The sequence below is a fragment of the Ailuropoda melanoleuca genome, chromosome 12, assembly GCF_002007445.2.
Source record: "Ailuropoda melanoleuca isolate Jingjing chromosome 12, ASM200744v2, whole genome shotgun sequence".
NCBI classification, from domain to species: Eukaryota; Metazoa; Chordata; class Mammalia; order Carnivora; family Ursidae; genus Ailuropoda; species Ailuropoda melanoleuca.
This window is the reverse complement of record NC_048229.1, coordinates 4,720,935-4,740,380: the sequence shown is the minus strand read 5'-3', so window position 1 is coordinate 4,740,380 and position 19,446 is coordinate 4,720,935. Positions and strand designations below refer to the sequence as shown.

Genomic DNA, 19,446 nt, shown 5'->3' with positions numbered 1-19,446 from the left:
TATCCTACATGAAATTTAATTTGAAGAATTCCAGATGCCACACACACACACACAGACACAACCCCATTCACATACATGAAATATTTTAATAAATATCTTTAAAAATAGGAACGTATTCCTCTTTTTTCTTGTTTAAAACTAAAGAAGGAGGGGCCCCTGGCTGGCTCAGTTGGTGTAGCATGCAACTTTTGATCTCCGGGTTGTGAGCTCAAGCCCGTTGTGTGTAGAGATTACTGAAAAAAAATAAAATCTTAAAAATATAAAATAAAATAAAATAGTAAAGAAGGACTCCAGAAAATAGTTATTCTTACTGAAAAGAATTGTTGTTTAAAGTGGGTGTGTTGGGGCACCTGGGGGGCTCAGTTGGTGAAGCATCTGCCTTCGACTCAGGTTATGATCTCAGGGTCCTGGGATCGAGTCCCTCATTAGACTCCCTGCTCAGCGGGGAGCCTGTTGTCCCTCTACCTCTGCCCTCCCCCACTCATGCTCTCTCTCTATTTCAGATGAATAAATAAAATCTTTTTAAAAATAAAATAAAATAAAGTGTGTTAAAAAAAATGATCCACTCAAGGGTCAATTGCTGACAGGATTATTGACCATAAAATTCAACGTTAAATTCCTGTATAATAGACACCATGCGCCACCTTCCCAAAACTCATCTCTCCCACCCCCTTCTCTACCAATGACAAAGTGCCCACCTTCCTCCAAGAGGCCACAGATGCTCCCAAAGGGGGACCCCGTGCCCTCCTCAGGAAGGGATGCTGAGGACAGACACTAAGCGAGTCTTGGTAACACCATTCGCCTCACTCTGACTAGCTTGGGGGGGGGAGCACATGACCAAATTCTGGCCAATAAGACAGGTGGGCGGTGTGCCAGAGGACTTCAGAGAAAATGGTCCCAAAGGGCTCAAGGAGGAGATGACTCCTGCATCTCTTCTGCTGGATGTTATCCCATCTGGGTGAGATGCCTGGGTGGGAGGCAGCCATCCTGCTCTGCAGGAAATGCTAGAGAAGGGGGACGGGAAGACCCTGGGTCCTCAGTGATGGCCATCCTTGACCGCTGAAACTGAAAACCCCAAAGCCGCCCCTCGCAGTACTTCTCCTTATGTGGAAATAATAAATGTCTTCATTGTTAAACTGTTTGGGTTGGTGCTTTCTAGTACGTTCAGCCAAAAGCATCTCAATGAATACAGATATGAAACCCTCTGGCCGGCAGCCAGCAGGCACAATCAAGAGCTTTATTGATTGATTCATTCAGTGAATGTTTACTGAGTGTCTTCTATGTGTCAGGACAGTTCTGGGCACTGGAGATCATGAGAGAGGTCCATTCTCTCCTAGAGCTGCATTCCAGCGGGTGGGGACAGACACAAAAGCAAGTTCACAAATAAGCAAAATTACTCCAGATAATGCCAAATGCTGAGAAAGAAACAAAACAGAGTGGCTGGATAAAGAGAGTGAGGGCAGGGCTTCTCTGAGAAGGTGGTATTTGAGCAAAGAACTGAATGAAGTACAGCCAACCATGGGAAGACCCAGGGAAGGGATTACAGGCAGAGGACACACCAAGTGCAAAGGCCCTGAGGTGAGAGCAACCGTTGTGTGGTCAAGGGACTGAAATGTAGAGTGTGAGGGTGGCGTGGTTATGGCAGCAGCTTTCGGAGAAGTATCTAGAAGCGCACAAAAGGCTCACAGTCCAAATTTCTCTCCTCCCTCCTTCTCTTCCTCCCTCCCTTTCTCTCTCACCCTCTTACTCTCTCTCTCTCTCTCTCTCTCTTCTCTCAGAGCTTTTGTTCCCAGGTCCAAAGTGTATGAGCACTGGTTTGTTGAAATCTGGGCTGAGTTTTCAGGCTCTTCTTTTTAACTCAAGAGAACCACTTAACCTCTTACTATGTGTGGGCCTGACACCACACGGGCCTTTCAAAAGAAAGCCAAGTTTTTGTGATTCCGCCTAACTAAACAGCTCATTTGCATCAAGTCCCCGTCTGTTTCGTCTGTTTTGCTGTTGGTCCTGCCAGAGTGACCTTTTCTGTCCCTCCCAGAAAACTGCAGCTCCAGTCGGGGGTGGGGGGGTCCACCTCCTCCGCCTAGAGCCCACTGAGGCATGGGGACGCAGTCCGCAGCATCAGGGCAAGAGGATGGGCACGGTGCAGCGGGGCAGGAGCGTGCCAATGTCATACAAAGAATTCTTGAGGATCGAGAAAGGCCCTTGCCTGTTTTCAAAGCTCACTCAACTGTGGAACAGCAAAGTTGCCTGTTTCTTTCCTGAGGGGGAGTCATTCCTGGCCACTAGGCTGAGGTGCGTGGTGGACGTGGCTGGAACTTAGGTAGAAGCAGCTTCCAAAAACATTGTCCGGCAAGCAACGGATGCTGACACCACTCTGGACACAGCTGCCAACAGCTGAAATGGCTTTTTGCCAGAGACAAGGTGGTGCCAAGGGGGACCACCGGACACTCACAGGGCCGTTGGTTTAACTCTGTTTCCTGTGGGCATGGGGGGGGTGCCTCAGCCACAGCCTTATACAGGTTCCAGACCCGTAGGGACAAAGATATTACTCTCACACCACTGAGTCTATACTGGCACCTAAGAGAAATGCTCTCAGGGAAAGGAATCCGCGCTGGTGAGGGTGTATTACAGAGGTCGCAGAGGGGCCACTTTTCAAAGCAAACAGGCTCGAGTTACTTCCTGCCTAAATCCTGCACTGGCTTCCCATTGCATGGGCATAAAGCCCAGACCCCTCCCCGGGGCCCACAAGGCCCTGGGCCACCTCCCCTTCCCTACTTCTCCCCACTCTTCACTCCCTGAGCTGCAGGATCCTTGCCTCTTGTGGATCTTCTGATATGTTCAGCTTGTGCCCACCACAGGACCTTGGCACGTGCTGTGCTCACTGCTTTCAACCAGTCTCCACAGCATCTCCCTCAAGGTCCAGCTCCAATGTCACCTCCTCGGAAAGGCCTCCCTGGCCAGCACATCTAGAGAGACACTCCTTATCACATCATCCTATTTTATTTCCATGACTCCCTAATATTGTCCTGCCTATTACTACCTGTCTCCTCACTGGTATGAAAGCAGCATGAGGACAAAGATCATGCCTTTCCTCACAGTAGGGCCCATAGCATGAGAGGGGCATGATGGCTTGGGGAATGAAAGAATGAATGAATGAATGAATGAATGAATGAATGAATGAATGATTGAGGGACCTGACCCCATTGGGGGAAGTCAGGGAAGGCTTTCTGAGTTGCCATCTGATGGACAAGGAGGAACTGGGCTGTTCACCTCAAATCTGGCTGACCACCAGAATCCTGTGGGCTATACCTCACGCCAACCTTGGGCTCCATCCTCGGAGATTCTCTGATCTGGGGTCCAGCACAGAGCTTGGTGTCATTTCTGCCTCTCCGTGCAATCCTCTCAGGCAGCGAGGGCTGAGAGCCACTCATTGCGGGCCGTGGCTGTCCACGTGTTCCCAGGAGCCTCAGCACCCGGGAATGTGACAAAATGCAAATTCTTGGTTCGGATCCCACACCTGCTGAATCAGGTGAGGTCCAGGGATCTGTGTTTTCACATGCCTTCCAGAGGATTCTGATATTCACTCAAGATAGGCCATGGGAGGAGGGAGCCCAGAAGGCCAAATGTTGTGATCCGTGCGCACATGGGAGGGAAGGACTCCCACGCTGACCTCTTCTCTGGCTCCCTCTCCCTGAGACAAGCCCGAGGCTGCGTCCCATCCCGCCCTTTCCTTGAGGAGGCTGAGATCTGGGGCGGCCTCTCCTGATTTTGTACTTCATGTTGGCTCTCGTGCTGCCACCCCCCCAGGAGTTAGTGCAATCCACGGCTCCGTGGGAGAAGGGCTCTTCTCTGCGGGCTCCTCTGGCCCAGTCCTGCCCCACCGGCAAGGGAGAAAGGTTGTCAGGGCAGAAGGTGTTTACTTCAGCAATGCGTCTGTGGGCCCCAAGGTACGGGAACCCAGTTCCCGAAACACGATCGTCAGAAACCTGCTCCGGAGAAACAGGACACCCGCGCCATCTGGGCACTGTGCGCTTTGTCGTGCAGGTAACAGCCACACGGGTGTGTGTGCGTGTGTGTGTGTGTCTTTCCCTCGTCCCTCTACTTCCACGCCCCCTCCCCGTCGAATCTGTTCTCTTGTCCTGATAGTTCTTGAATTCTTTCACTTCTTTGCATCTGGTTTCAGAATCCTGCTCCCTATAAAAAGATATGTTCAAGTCCTACCTTTCGGACCCGCGAGTGTGACATTACTCGGGAATCGGGTCTTTGCCAATGTGATGGTGCACAGGTGAGGTCATACTGCACGAGGGCAGGCCCTAAATTCATGACGGATGTCCTCGTAAGAAGAGACGGCATAGAGACACGCCATCGGAAGCCGGCTATGTGAAGAGGGAGGCAGAGCCGTGAGTGATGTGTCCGCAAGGATGCGGGAGCCGCCAGGAGCTGGAAGGGTGGGGAGGACTCCTTCCCTACAGGCTTCTAAGGGAGCACTACCCTGCCCACACCTCGGTTTCCCACTTCTGGCCTCCAGAGCTTTGGGAAAATAATTTCTGTTGTGAAACATGAACTCTAGCTGGGTGCCAGATGCCCCCTGAAACTCTGGGGTCTTGGAAGCTAACAGGGAAAGAGGGTACATGGTGATTGGGGGGGGGGTAACTTGAACTCACCCCGTGCGATCCCCTTATGCTGCGCCTTCCCCACAGGCTGCTATCCCACCACTTTTGTTTTCTTCCCGTTTCCACATTTCATGTTCCTTGGAATTTACAGAAAATAAAGAACTGAAATCGGAGTTTTGCCCAGCATGGAGCCGACAACAGGAACAGAGCTCTTTCTTAAGTAAAACAAAACAGGAACTCTTACCTTCCTGCATAACAGCAACTACTCAGACACAGTTGGGAACTAACACTTTCTCCTTTAAGAAAGGAACTTTCAAGGGGTGCCCAGGTGGCTCAGTCCCTTGAGTGTCTGACATCGGCTCAGGTCATGATCTTGCCTCGTGGGGCTCCCTGCTTATGGCTCCCCACTTAGTGGGGAATCTGCTTCTCCCTCTCCCTCTGCTCCCCACTCCACTCATGCTCTCTCTCTCTCAAATAAATAAATAAAATCTTGAAAGAAAGAAAGAAAGAAAGAAAGAAAGAAAGAAAGAAAGAAAGAAAAAGGAAGAGAAAGAAATCACCTTCCAAGCCAAGACATGAGCTCCATAAACCCTGTGGAGAAAGGGGCGGCGGGGGGGGGGGGCTGGAAAGTGAGAGGACTGGAAGATCCTTCCAAATCACCCACTGTCAGTCCCTCGGGTCACAAATAGGGATCACAAGGTCCCTAGGGCCCTGTCACAGCCAGGATTCGCTTTGCAGTTCATTTTGTATAAACACAAACTCTGTACAACTTCTATGGAAACTGTACATCTCAAAGTCTCAGAAAAAATCTTTGGAAAAACCACACAAGAATCCGGTGATAAAAGTTGCCTCTGAGGGGTGGGGTGGGGGGGCGTCAAAGTAGAGCAAGACTTACTTTCTGCCAAAACCCTTTTATACTCGTGTGGCTTAAAACATACCTGTGAATTTTTTGACGGTTCTCCATGAAAAGTGAAGCCCGTTATGTATCAAAGGACAAAGTCAACAGAGTGAAAAAGCGACATACAGAATGGAAGAAAATATTTGCAAGTCAGATATCTGATAAGGGCTTAATATCTAGAATATATATTAAAAAAAAAAAACTCCTGCAACTCAACAGTAACAACAAAATCAAATAACCCAGTTACAAAAACGAACTGTCGGGAGTTCATCAAGATAAAAAGCTTTTGCACAGCGAAGGAAACAGTCGACAAAGCCAAAAGACAGCCGACAGAATGGGAGAAGATATTTGCAAATGTCTTACCAGATAAAGGGCTAGTATCCAAAATCTATAAAGAACTTATCAAACTCAACACCCAAAGAACAAATTGTCCAGTTAAGAAATGGGCAGGGGCGCCTGGGTGGCACAGCGGTTAAGCGTCTGCCTTCGGCTCAGGGCATGATCCCGGCGTTATGGGATCGAGCCCCACGTCAGGCTCCTCTGCTATGAGCCTGCTTCTTCCTCTCCCACTCCCCCTGCCTGTGTTCCCTCTCTCGCTGGCTGTCTCTATCTCTGTTGAATAAATAATAAAATCTTAAAAAAAAAAAAAAAAAGAAAGAAATGGGCAGAAGACATGAACAGACATTTCTGCAAAGACATACAAATGGCCAACAGACACATGAAAAAATGCTCTACATTACCCAGCATCTGGGAAATACAAATCAAAACCACACTGAGATACCACCTCACACCAGTCAGAACGGCTAAAATTAACAAGTCAGGAAATGACAGATGTTGGAGAGGATGTGGAGAAAGGGGAAACTTCTTACACTGTTGGTGGGAATGCAAGCTGGTGCAGCCACTCAGGATAACAGTATGGAGGTTCCTCAAAAAGTTGAAAATAGAGCTACCCTATGATTCAGCAATTACACTACTGGGTATTTAACACAAAGATACAAATGTAGTGATCCAGAGGGGCACCACACCCCAATGTTTAGAGCAGCAATGTCCACAACAGCCAAACTATGGAAAGAGCCCAGATGTCCATTGATAGATGAATGGATAAAGAAGATGTGGTATGCATACACAATGGAATACTATTCATCCATCAAAAAAATGAAATCTTGCCATTGGCAATGACGTGGATGGAACTAGAGAGTATTATGCTAAATGAAATAAGTCAGTCAGAGAAAGACAATTATCAGATCTCACTCCTATGTGGAATTTAAGAACCAAAACAGAAGATCATAGGGTAAGAGAGGAAAAAATAAAACAAGACAAAACCAGAAAGGGAGACAAACCCTAAGAGGCTCTTAATCATAAGAAACAAACTGAGGGTTGCTGGAGGGGAAGGAGGTGGGCGGATGGGGTAACTGGGTGATGGGCATTAAGGAGGGCGTGTGATGTAATGAGCACTGGGTGTTATATAAGACTGATGAATCACTGACCTCCACCTCTGAAACCAGGAATACATTATATGTTAATTAATTGAATTTAAAAAATAAAAATAAACAAATAACCCAATTCAAAAATGAACAAATGGCTTGAATAGAAATTTCTCCAAAAATGATATGCAGATGGCCAACAAACATATGAAAAGATTCAACATCACTAATTATCAGGGAAATGCAAACCAGAGATATATCGTCTCACACCCATTAGGATGGCTACTATCCAAAAACCAGACAATAACAAGTATGGGCAAGGATGTGGAGACATTGGAACCTTTGTAACCTGTTGGTGGGAGTGTAAAATGGCACCGCCATGATGGAAAACGGTATGGCAGCTCCTCAAAAAATTAGAAATGGAACTACCATACGATCTAGCAATCCCACTTCCGAGTATACACCCAAAGAATTCAAAGCAGGATCTCTAAGAGATATTTGCACACTCATCTTCTTGGCAATATTACCCACAATAGCCAAGAGTCAGAAGCAACCCAAATGTCCACCAGTGGATGAATGGGTAAACAAAATGTGGTCTATCCATTATTCAGCCTTAAAAATTAGGAATGAAATTCTGTCACATGGATGAACTTGTGAACATCAGGCTAAGTGAAATCAGCTAGTCAGTCGCAAGTTGAATAGAGATCCAGTTACATGAGGGACCTAGAGTGGTCAGATTTATAGACAGTCGGATGGTGGTCACCAGGGTCTGGAGGGGGGCAGGGAATGGAGAGTTAGTGTTTGATGAGCTTCAGCTTTGCAAGATGAAAACGTTCGAGAGATCTGAGCACAGCAACGTGGATATATTTCACACCACTGAACTACACACTTAAAATGATTAAGATGCTACATTTTATGTTATGTGTTTTTTATCACAGTAAAAACAAAAAAAAAGGCAAAAACCCAACTGAAAAGGTGGACATTAATTCCCTTCCCTTTGCATGTGGGCTGCTGTCTTGCTGCTGCCTCCCCTCCCAGGGTCACAGCTGGCTCAGCAAGCACCCGGTCCACATTCCAGCCCCGGGGAAGATGGGAGGAGAGGCTGGAGGTTCCTTTTTAATAACGTGACCTTGAAGTTGCACCTTCTAGTTATACTCGCTTCTGATGCACAAGATGTGGCCGGTAGGGTGGAGGCGATGCGGTGTCCGCCTGCTCGCTGGTGCTCGCTCTTGGAGCCCAGACCACGTGACGATGCTCTGTGCTGCATTCTAGCAGCAACCCGACCAGGGGGCCCAGCCCTCCGAGTGAGGAAGCTTCTCGATTCCCCCAACCACTTCTGATCCAAGCACCTGACAGAGCTGCATGGAACCACCCTGCTGAGCCCAGTCACCCCCAGAGCTGGGGCGATATGATCCTCATACTTTGTCGTTTTCCGCCACTGAGTCTGGAACAGCTTATGAAGCAGCAGCAGGAGGTAACTTAACAATCCTGTCGAATTATTTTAATCATGTGTATATATTAGGTATGCTTTTCACACCTAATAAACATAATTAAAAGATCGTCTTTTAGAAATATAATTTATGGGCGCCTGGGTGGCTCCGTCGTTAAGCGTCTGCCTTCGGCTCAGGGCGTGATCCCGGCGTTCTGGGATCGAGCCCCACATCAGGCTCCTCTGCTATGAGCCTGCTTCTCCCTCTCCCACTCCCCCTGCTGTGCTCCCTCCCTCGCTGGCTGTCTCTCTCTGTGTCGAATAAATATATAAATAAAATATTTTTTAAAAAAAGAAATATAATTTAAAAGATCATTAAAGCCTGACTGCGGCTTTTAAAGTCTAAAGGTTTGCACAAAAGCTAAAAAAAAATCCTAGATCAGTTTTTCACCCACGTATCCCAAGGAAGTACTTTCAAATTTTTATCCTGATTGTGGAATATCCTAAAAGCCTGAGAATAATATTATAAACACCACGTGCTCAGCATCCAGCTCAAGCAAATCTTAATAACATGATATATTTCTTTCTGCTTATTTTTTTAAAAGACTTAAAAAAAAACTTCAATGAGGGTTAAAAAAAAAAAAACCCATAACATAAAATTTACCATCTTGTCTCCAGAACTTCCGCATCTAGCAAAAGTAAAACTCGCTCCCCATAAACAACATCTCCCCAGCTTCCTCCCTCCCACAGCCCCTGGCAACCAGAATTCTACTTTCTGTTTCAATGAATTTGACTTCTTTAGGTACTTTGTATAAGTGGAATCATACAGTATCTGGCTTTGGGGGGACTGGCTTCTTTCTTTTTTGTAATTGAGGTGAAAGAACAGTAACCTTCTACTGTGAACAGTTCTGTGGCATTCAGTCCATCCATGATCCCGTGAGACCCTCATCTCTGTCAAGTTCCAAAACATTTTCATCACCCCAAAATAAAACCCCAGACCCATTAACGTTACTGGCCGTTCCACCTCCTTCCCCAGCCCCTGGCAACCGCCAATCTACTTCCGTCTCTAGATTTGCCGATTCTGGACATTTCATATACATGGGATCATGCAATGTGGCCTTTATGTCTCTGCTGGTTTTTAAGAAATGCAATATTGGGGTACCTGGCTGGCTCAGTCGGTGGAGCATGTGACTCTTGATCTTGGGGTTGTTAAGTTCGAGCCCCACATTGGGTGTAGAGATTACATAAAAATAAGATCTTCTGGGTGCCTGGGTGGCTCAGTCGATGAAAGGTCTGCCTTCGGCTCAGGTCATGATCCCAGGTTCTGGGATCGAGTCCCACATCGGGCTCCCTGCTCAGCGGGGAGTCTGCCTCTCTCTCTGTGCCCTTTACCCGCCTCGTGCTCTCTCTCTCTCTCAAATAAATGAATAAAATATTTTTTTAAAAAAAGGAAATAGCAAAACACGTTAAGTAAAGAAACAAAACAGGGTGGGAGGGTCAAGAGTGACCCGATGGCCACTTTCAGTTGGGAGGCCAGGGAAGGCCTCTGGGACAGTTAACCTACACCTGGAATGACAAAAGGAGCCTGCCACTCAAAGACAGGGAAACGCATTCCTGGCAGAGGAAACAGGGTGTGCAATCCTTGGAAGGTTTGCACTACTTTGAAACGTTAAAGAACACAGCAATTTGATAAGTATAGTGAGGAAACAAAATCAAGTCATGTACAAGAGTGAGGGTGGGAGAAACCCTATCACTCTCTCTCAAGAGATGGCTTGGACGGGGCACCTGGGTGGCGCAGTCATTAAGTGTCTGCCTTCAGCTCAGGGCGTGATCCTTGCGTTCTGGGATTGAACCCAACATCAGGCTTCTCCCCTGGGAGCCTGCTTCTTCCTCTCCCACTCCCCCTGCTTGTGTTCCCTCTCTCGCTGGCTGTCTCTCTGTCACATAAATAAATAAAATCTTTAAAAAAAAAAAATGACTTGGACATAAGACCTGAAAGATTGGCGGGAGGTGAGGTTGGAAGGACCGTCAAGGGCCAGATCTTACAGAGCCTTAGAGGCCACGCGAGGAAGCCGCATTTTATTTTTGCCCGCACTGAAGGAAGCCAGTGAAGGGGTTTAAGCAGCAGAGGGCCAGGAATCAGGCATACGTTGTGAAGAAATCCCAGGCTGCTTGGTAGAGAGTGGAGGGGTTTCGGAAATGACCTGAAAATCTTTTATGTTGAGAGGGTTTGCTCATCGAAATCAAAAATAAAAGTGGAGAAAGTCAGTGGTTATCAGCTTCGACACAGAGTCACCGTCCAACCCCGCAGTGCCTCTCCTAGACATACTCATAAGGACTGAAAGCAGGTGCTCAAACGGATGCTTACACCGGCCTGCCCATCACAGCACTGTTTACAGGAGCAAAAGTACACATGACATAAAATTCACCATTTTAGGGGCATCTGAGAGGCTCAGTGGGGTGTCTGCCTTTGGGCCAGGTCATGATCTCAGGGTCCTGGGATTGAGCCCTGCTCAGCGGGGAGCCTGCTTCCCCCCACCCCCCCACCCCCACCAACGCTTGTGCACACTCCCTCTCTCTCTCAAATAAATAAATAAAATCTTTTTAAAAATTCACCACTTTAAACCATTGTGGAAACAACTCAAATGTCCCTCAACAGATGCATGGCTACAAAGAATGTGGTCCATCCCCATGATGGAATATGATTCAGGCGCAAAGAGGAAGAAGCAGGACACACACAGCCACGTGGTGGGCGAACCTTGAAGACAGGATGCCGAGTGAGAGGAGCCAGACACAGAAGGCCACACGGCGTGTGACTCCGTGTCCACGAAATGTCTGGAACAGGTACGTCCGCGACGACAGAAAGCACAGACTGGCGTTGCCAGGAGCTGGGGGAGGGACAGTAGGGGCGACCGCTTAGCTGGTACGAAGTTTCCTTTTGGAGTGATGAAACGTTCTGGAGCAAGGTAGAGGGACAGTTGCACAATATTGCGAATGTACGAAACGCCACCAAAGTGTGCACTAAAATGCTTAAAACGGTGCATTTTATGTTATGTGAATGTCACAATTTGAAGAAGAGAAGGATGCCACTTTGGTGAGGGACACTAATAACGGGGAGGCTGTGCACGGGGGGAGGCAAGGTGTGTATGGGAACTCTCTGTACCCCCCTCCCCTCAGCTTTGCTGTGAACCTGAAACTGCTCTAAAAAATAAGGTCTATTTAAAAAAAAATTGAAAGGAGGACGAAAAGGAAATGCCGGGAGGGAGGGAGACAGGGAAGGGGAGAGGGAGGGAGCGAGGGAGGGAGACAGCCCTTTCTGGGGTATCCAGCCACTTCATCGCGCCCCCTTGTGGCTGCTGACGCTGTTGGGAGCGTCTTGGGGACAGTCCTGTGAACTGCAAACACGTAATAGGGCTTTCGGTCCTGGACTCACTGCTGGGGCGGGTACGCCTGGCTTCCTTCTGAAGCGTGATGCACCGGCTGCCCCTGAACGCTGCACGCTGGTGCCGGGTGGTTGGTTCCTCTTCTAGGCAACATTTAAAAATCTTCCCAAATGAAAGCTCTATGACTATTCTGTTTCTCCACCTATTTCCTAAACTCTGTTCCATGTCTTGCCTCTGTGCACATATAAACTTGTTTTTTTTTACCACTTGAACCATTTGGAAGGGTACAGCTCACAGCATGAGTGCAGTTACCACCACCATCTGTCTCCAGAACTTTTCTCATCTTCCCAAACTGAGACTCTGTCCCAGGAAACACTAACTCCCCATTCCTCCTCTCCAGCCCCCTGCACCCGCCCTTTTCCTTTCTGTCTCTATGGACTAGACTACTCTGGGGACCTCAATTAAGTGAAATCATACAGGAGCTGTCCTTTGTCGCCGGCATATTTCACCAAGCATCATGTCCTCCACGTTCACAATGTTGTAGCAGGTGTTACAGTCTCTTTTCCCTTTGTGGCTGCATCGTATTCCATCGTATGGATAGACGGTGCCTAGTTTATCTGTTCGTCCGTTGATAGACATGTGGGTTGTTGCCGCCTTTTGGCCGCTGGAATAGCGCTAGTACAAACACGGGTGTACATAACTATTTTTAAATGTCACACAGTTTAGCCACACATGTGGCTAAGTCAATGGTCCTGTGTAGCTGTGGCTGCATGAATCTTGGGTTCCAAGAGCCAATCAGTCAGCCAGTCCCTGAGGATGAGGACCAGCTGACAGCCCTTTACTTGCTCAGTAAATGGACAGACGTACCTGCTAACTAAGTCCCCAGTGAAAAACATCAACATTCTTAAAAAAGCGACAGCCAGGCACCCTTACAGTTTATCATAGCTTTGGGGATCCCGTGTCCGTTTTGCCTCTCCCTCCCTCCCCATCCACCATAGCTAATAATTAGCACACAGTTCAACACCTAGAGACAGGGTGAGGCAATCAGTATAAACATCCAACACCCCCTGAAGGACAAAGTCCCCGGCTGATACACAGAGGGCTTCAAGAAATGTCTCTCACGCTGAAAGTGGATTTTGTTGAGTGGGATACTGAACGAGGTCCTTCTTATGTTGGGGGAAACGTAATATAATGCTGAAGTTCAAACTGCTCTAAGATCGCATGACTCGCCCAGCCAAGATCAAAGTCTGAGAAGCCCCGCGCTGGCTCAGATGTGGGGAACCAGGCATTGCTGGCTGTTGTTGGCAGAAGTGTAAATTTGTATAACCCCTTTGGAAGGGGATCTGGCAAAGCCTGTCTAAATTTAAAATGCGTGTGCCCTTTGACCCAGCAAGTTCCCTTGAGAAGTTTGCCTTTCACGTATGCATGCACGTGTGGACAAAGGTCTACATGTAAGAATAGCCTTTGTCACAATGATTACAGAGAAGCAAAGTACTGGAAGCCACGAGAATGCCCGACAGTAGGGGATTGCTTAACTAAATTGTGGCCCATCTTCACCAGGACCACCGAGCAGAACCTTCTGTGATGATGGACTTGGCTCTGTCTGCGCTACCCAGAATGTTTGCCCCAACAGTTCTTTCTACTGAGCACTTGGAATGTGGCTAGTGCAATTGAGGAACTAATTCTGTTAAATTTGAACTAACTTAGATGTAAATAGCCGCGTGCGATTCCTGGCTGGGATACTAGGGCAAACCTACACAATGGAGTATTTTGCATCTGGGAACAAGAAAGGAGGATCTGTATGGACTGATCCAAAAAAAGTACTTTTGGGGCACCTGGCTGGCTCAGTCGGTAGAGCCTGCGACTCTTGATCTCGGGGTTACAGGTTCAAGCCCCACGTTGGGGGTAGAGATTATTTCAGAAACTAAAATCTTTTTTTAAAAAAAGCATTTTCAAACTATATTCCCACACAAAAAAAGCAAGGTAGAAAGAGTATGTCTGGTATGCTTCACTTACGTAAATAGTCCCCAAATGCATAGACCACCTGGAAGGACACGCAGGAAACTGGTAACCATGACAAGTGGTAAGGCCTGAATATTTGTGTCCCCCTCTCCCAAATTCATATGTTGAAATCCTAATCCCTGGGACACCTGGGTGGCTCAATCGGTGAAGCGTCTGCCTTTGGCTCAGGTCATGATCCCAGGGTCCTGTGATCAAGTCCCGCATCGGGCTTCCTGCTCGGCCAGGAACCTGCTTCTCCCTCTGCGCCTCCCCCTGCTTGTGCTCCCCCTCTCTCACTCTCTCTCTTTCTCTCTGATGAATAAGTAAATAAATAAATAAAATCTTGAAAGAAAGAAAGAAAGAAAGAAAGAAAGAAAGAAAGAAAGAAAGAAAAGAAAGAAAGAAAGAAAAGAAAGAAAGAAAGAAATCGTAATTCTCAGTGTGATGGTACTAGGAGGTGGGGCCTTCAGGAAGTGGTCTTGAGGATGGAGCCTCCATGAGGGGATTAGTGCCCTTAGAAAAGAGACTTCCCCAGGGCAACTGCATGGCTTAGCTGGTTAAGCATCTGCCTTCGGCTCAGGTCATAATCTTGGGGTCCTGGGATGGAGTTCCCTGTTGGGCTCCCTGCTCAGTGGGGAGTCTGCTTGTCCCTCTGCCTCTGCCTTTCCCCCTGCTCACGCTCCCTCTCAAATAAATAAATAAAATCTTTAAAAAACAAAAAAGAGGCCCCAGAGAACTCCCTCGCCCCATCTGCCACGTGACGGCACAGTGAGAAGATTGTGAACCAGGAAGTGGGCCCTCAGCCAACACGGAACGTGCCAGCACCTTCACTTTGGGCTTTCAGCCCGCAGAGCTGTGAGGCGCGAGGTGATGGGAACACTGTAGCTCTGCGCCCTGCAGGACGGTGGCCCCTAACCACGTGTTTCTCCTAAGTACTTGGGGGGGGAGGGGGGCGTATGGCCATTGCAACTGAGAAATCCGTTTCCTGTCATTCTAATTAATTTAACTTTAAGTAACCACGTGTGGCCATCTTCTTAGATTCAGGTGGCAAGCCTGGGACCACGCGATGGTCTTTTATTTTTCCACACCATGGAGGGACTCCCAAGAAGTCCCTGAAGCTGCCCCTACACGTGCCTTCTGACAAACCCCCCTGAGTCCTTGGCTCACCGAAACGGCTCAGCCACCCAGCCCAGGAGAAGGAAAAATGCTGCTTTCAGAGTCGGAGCCTGGTTCAGAGGCTTCGGGTGCTGAGCTCCGAAAGCTGTGGTCAAAGCAGTGAGGCTAAGGGGAAAAGCCCCCCACGCCGCGGTCATGGTGCTTAAATGGGGGAGGGGGGTCTGGAGCACGGTGGTGAAGAGTCAGACTGTCTGGCGACCCCGTGTTCCACATCAGTAAAATCTGAAAGATAACCACGCCTTGATCACAGAGCTGTTAAGAAATGTCAAACTGAAGCAAGCGCTGGGTGTGTGTCAGTTACTGGTTTTCAGGGCATGGGAAACCAACAATGCACTCAACACAACGGGTCAGAAAACTGTTAATACTCATACCTGCTATGAAGGATGAAATGGGGTCACCCGCGACGGTGGTCAGGGAAGGGAGGCCTGGAAGAGCAGAAGGGCCCTGATGAGAGATGTCAGGGGAGGCGTTCCAGGCAGAGGAGGCTGCAAAGGGCCTGAGGCAGAAGAAAACCTTCAGGCTACAGGACTGCGGAGGTGAGCCAAGGCCAAGGGCTGGGATGGTGCTCTGAGTGGGACGTGTGGTCCTTGGATGGTTTTAAGTGGGGGAGGGCTTCCAGTTTTCAACAGCTAACTGGGGCTGGCAAACCAGCATGTGGGAAGACTCAGTCACCTTCCGGGGTCCCTGAGCTCACCCCCTTCCTCATGCCCTTCACACCCCCATGTGCTTTCCCCTCCTGGTTGTTGCATTTGCCCAGAGAGAGAGTTGGAAATGAGGAATGAGGGCCATGGGCTCAAGCCATCATCCTTCTAGAAATCAGTGCACCCCACACAGCTGGGAGGAGAGTGGCTTGTCCAGGACCCCAGAGGGAGCAGAGAGACGTGCTGGGGGGATTAAGATGCGGGAAATCGGTGGCTTAGACCAAGGCGCTGGCAGAGCTGCCGGAGTCCGGCTATGTTTTAGAGGCTGAGCCCTAGTATGTGCTGAAGGACGCCACTGGAGGTATGAGAAGAGGAAGGTAAGCTCTTCAGCCTGAACACAAGGCCAGTGGAGATATTAGCTGGGCCAAAAAGACTAAGGGAGGGGCAGGTGGAGAAGGGAGTGCAAATCCCAGACAATAAATCTGTTCTACTTTGTACCATATTTTTCAAAATGGTGCACATCCATAAGGAAACAACCCAATGAATCCAGAATCCGGTGGGCCTGCTTCTCCAAAGTCAATGTCCATCTTTAGGAAATAAAAGAAGGCAGAGCATTGTCCAAGACTGAGAGAGGAAGGAGTGTTGAGTGAGGAGAGAGAAGGTTTGCACTCCCCTCGACAAGAATGGAACAGTCCTTCTGGCCTGACAACACGCACACAGAGGTGGCTTAAGACAGGGCCACCTAACTGTGGTTTTTCCAAGGTCATATCTCTGAGGTACACTAGTAGGGAAGTCAGGGCCGTGTCTGCCCCAGCCCCCAAGATCAGCCCGCAGGTCTGTCTCCAATAAAGGTTTGTGATGACATGGCCAGTGCAACAGACAATGGATGGAGGGGTCTGAGGGTGACGGTGTCACTGAGCACCCAGAACCAGACAGGCCCACACTGAGGTGGTACCTTCTGCCTCCACCCAGGTCCTCAAAATCCTCAAGGACCTCCAAGACACAGAAAGAAGCAGAAAAACATTAGGCACATGCAAGTATCACTGTTGATGAGATTGTCAACATTGCCCGACACACGCAGCACTAGTGTTTGGCCAGAGAACTGTCTGGAACCATTGTGAGACCCTAGGCACTGGCCCAGCCTGTGGGCTGCAATGTTGACAGCCACCACCGTCATGATATCAGCAGGATGTCCAGCTACTTAAGAACTGGGAAGGAGGGCCGCCTGGGTGGCTCAAGAGGTTGGGTGTCTGACTCTTGGTTTTGGCTCAGGTCATGGTCTCGGGGTCCTGGGATTGAGCCCCACATCAGGCTTTGTGCTCAGCGGGGAATCTGCTTGAGATATTCTCGCTCTCCCTCTGTCGCCCCCCTTGCACTCTCTCCCTCAAGTAAATAAATAAATCTTGAAAAAAAAAAAACTAGAAAGGAAAATGTTTCAATAAAGCATCATTTGACAACCAGAGAGAGAGAGTCAGAGAGGTAGGGAGTGGTAGGGAAGAAGGAGGAGGGAGGGAAGAGGGGGGCAGGGGGTGGGAGGGGAAGAGACGAAGCATAAATCTTTATTGGATCCTGGTCGAGAAATAAATTGGCTATACAGACATTCTTGGGACGATTAGGAAAATCTCAATGTAGACTGGATCATAGATAGAATTATGGTTATTCATTCTACTGGATGATAATAGCGTCGTGGTTGCGTAAGAGAATGCCCTTCTCAGGAAAGACAAGAAGAACCACCATTTAGGGCTCAAAATATGACATCTGTAATTTGCTTTCAAATGATTGAGTTAGATAGATAAAGCAAATACAGCAAAATATAAATTACTGAATCCAGGGGAGGATTCAGTATATTATTTTTTGTATTATTCTTTCAACCTTTTGGTATGTTTGAAAATTTTCATAAAAGGTTTGGGGAGATAGTTGAGGAAACTGATACATGATATGTATCCCAAAGCATAAAAAGCTTTTTTCCTGGATTTTTAAGGTGCAAACTCGTGAATTTATTGGCACCTCTCCCTTACTGGCACCTGCTGGGCAATAGTGGGCTTCTAGAAGAACTTCCCATGCATGCTGGGGCACCGGCACCTGCACCATCCTGCCCAGCAAAGGATTCGGCCCAGTCCTTGGAAGGGCACCCCAGCAAGGAAGCAGCTTTTGCGGGGGTGTCACCAATGAAAAGTAGGAGGCACAGGGCGCCTGGCTGGCTCAGTCAGTAGAACGTGTGACTCTCAATCACGGGGTGGTGAGTTTGAGCCCCATGTTGGGTGCAAAGCTTACTTAAAAATAAAATCTTAAAAAAAAAAAATCCAGAATCCTCACGGGTTTGACTAAAAATGCAGTGTCCCAGCCCCGCTGAATCAGAGCGTCTGGGCTAGGCCTGAGGGAGTGCACTTTCAACAAGTCCTGGGGGGTCCTCTTGCGTGCATTTTGGGAACCACTGGTCTGCAGATGTGTATTACTGACCTTTACCGAGAGGACGTAAGGAATAAGAACGTGTCAGGTTTCATTCTCACTGCTTTTACCTCCTACCCCTATGCCTACAACCATCTTCCTTTGCTCATTTTGATCTCTTGTTTTAAGGTGGTAACATAGCCAGCCTCAAGTACTGCCTCATGATGGGTCAAATCCAGTGGGTCTCAAGGGTGGGGGAGGGGCAGGGGACTTCAGAAATCTCTGGTGACATTCTTGGTCATCACACTGGAGGCTGCTGGCATCTAGTAAGTAGAGGCCAGGGGCGCCATCCAACACCCTACAGTGCTCAGGACAGCCCCACACCGGAGAATTACCGAGGCCAAAGGTCCACAGTACTGAGTTTGAGAAAGCCTGGTCTACTACCAGTCTGGCCCCTTGTTCTGATCAAGGACCTGAGGGTAGGTCCGTGAAAACGTTTATTTTCCTCTTAAAAGATGCGGATATGGGGGCGCCTGGGGGGCTCAGTCGATGAAGCGTCTGACCTGGGCTCAGGTCATGATCCCGGGGTCCTGGGATCGAGCCCCACAGCATTGGGCTCCCTGCTCAGCGTGGATTCTGCTTCTCCCTCTGCCCCTCCCCCCCTTCTCTCTCTCGAATAAATAAATACATAAATCTTTTTAAAAAAATGCGGATATGGCTGAGGCCACTCGTCCCCCTTCCTGCTCTGAGGACAGATGTGATTCCTGGAGCTGTGGCCACGGGAGGCTCACGGAACCCCAGGGCAGGCCCTACTGCCCACATCCAGACTTCTTGTTGCGTGACCAAATCAACACCCCTTTGTTTAATCCTCAGTGATTTGTTCTTTCTGTTTCCTGTAGCCAAAAACACTCCTCACTTCACACACTGCTGTTGAGCCTGATTCTCTCTGGCAGACCAGGGGGATTTCAGCGATCTCGGCTCTGGTAGAGCCCACCACGCTTCTCTTCCGCACAGTAAATAGTTAAGTGCTTCCATGGGAGCCAGTCGAAGGGCGGAATGGCTCAAATAGGGAAACAGAGACTTGAGTCCTGACTGTGCTATGAGACAGAAACCAACTCCTCCCGGACTTAGAGGCAGGGCTGGACCATAGTGGTTCACTACTGTCAGGTATTGCTATCTATTTTGTATTCTTTTTTTATTATTTTAATTTTAAAATTTTCTTGATTTTGTATTCTTTTTTTATTATTTTAATTTTAAATCTTGATTTTGTATTCTTTTTTTTTTAAGATTTTATTTATTTGTCAGAGAGAGAGAGAGCACAAGCGGGGGGGGATGGCAGAGGGAGAAGCAGACTCCGCTGAGCAAGAAGACGGGCGCAGGACCCCATCCCAGCACCCTATCCCAGGACCCTGGGATCATGACCTGAGCCGAAGGCAGACGCTTAACCAACTGAGCCACCCAGGCGTCCTTTATTTTGTATTCTTTTTTTTTTT

The 19,446-nt window shown here is 48.4% G+C and overlaps 1 long non-coding RNA gene and 1 pseudogene across 2 annotated transcripts in view; both read left to right on the top strand.

Annotated features, from left to right (window-relative positions):
- Window positions 1-10,941: 10,941 nt before the first annotated feature.
- Window positions 10,942-19,446, top strand: part of LOC117795306 — a 24,522-nt gene continuing 16,017 nt past the window's right edge. For both annotated transcript variants that reach the window (XR_004619278.1, XR_004619279.1), the window contains exon 1: window positions 10,942-11,208. This is a non-coding gene — a long non-coding RNA (uncharacterized LOC117795306). The remainder of the gene's footprint in view (window positions 11,209-19,446) is intronic.
- On the top strand, window positions 16,205-16,323 carry LOC117795335 (annotated as a pseudogene).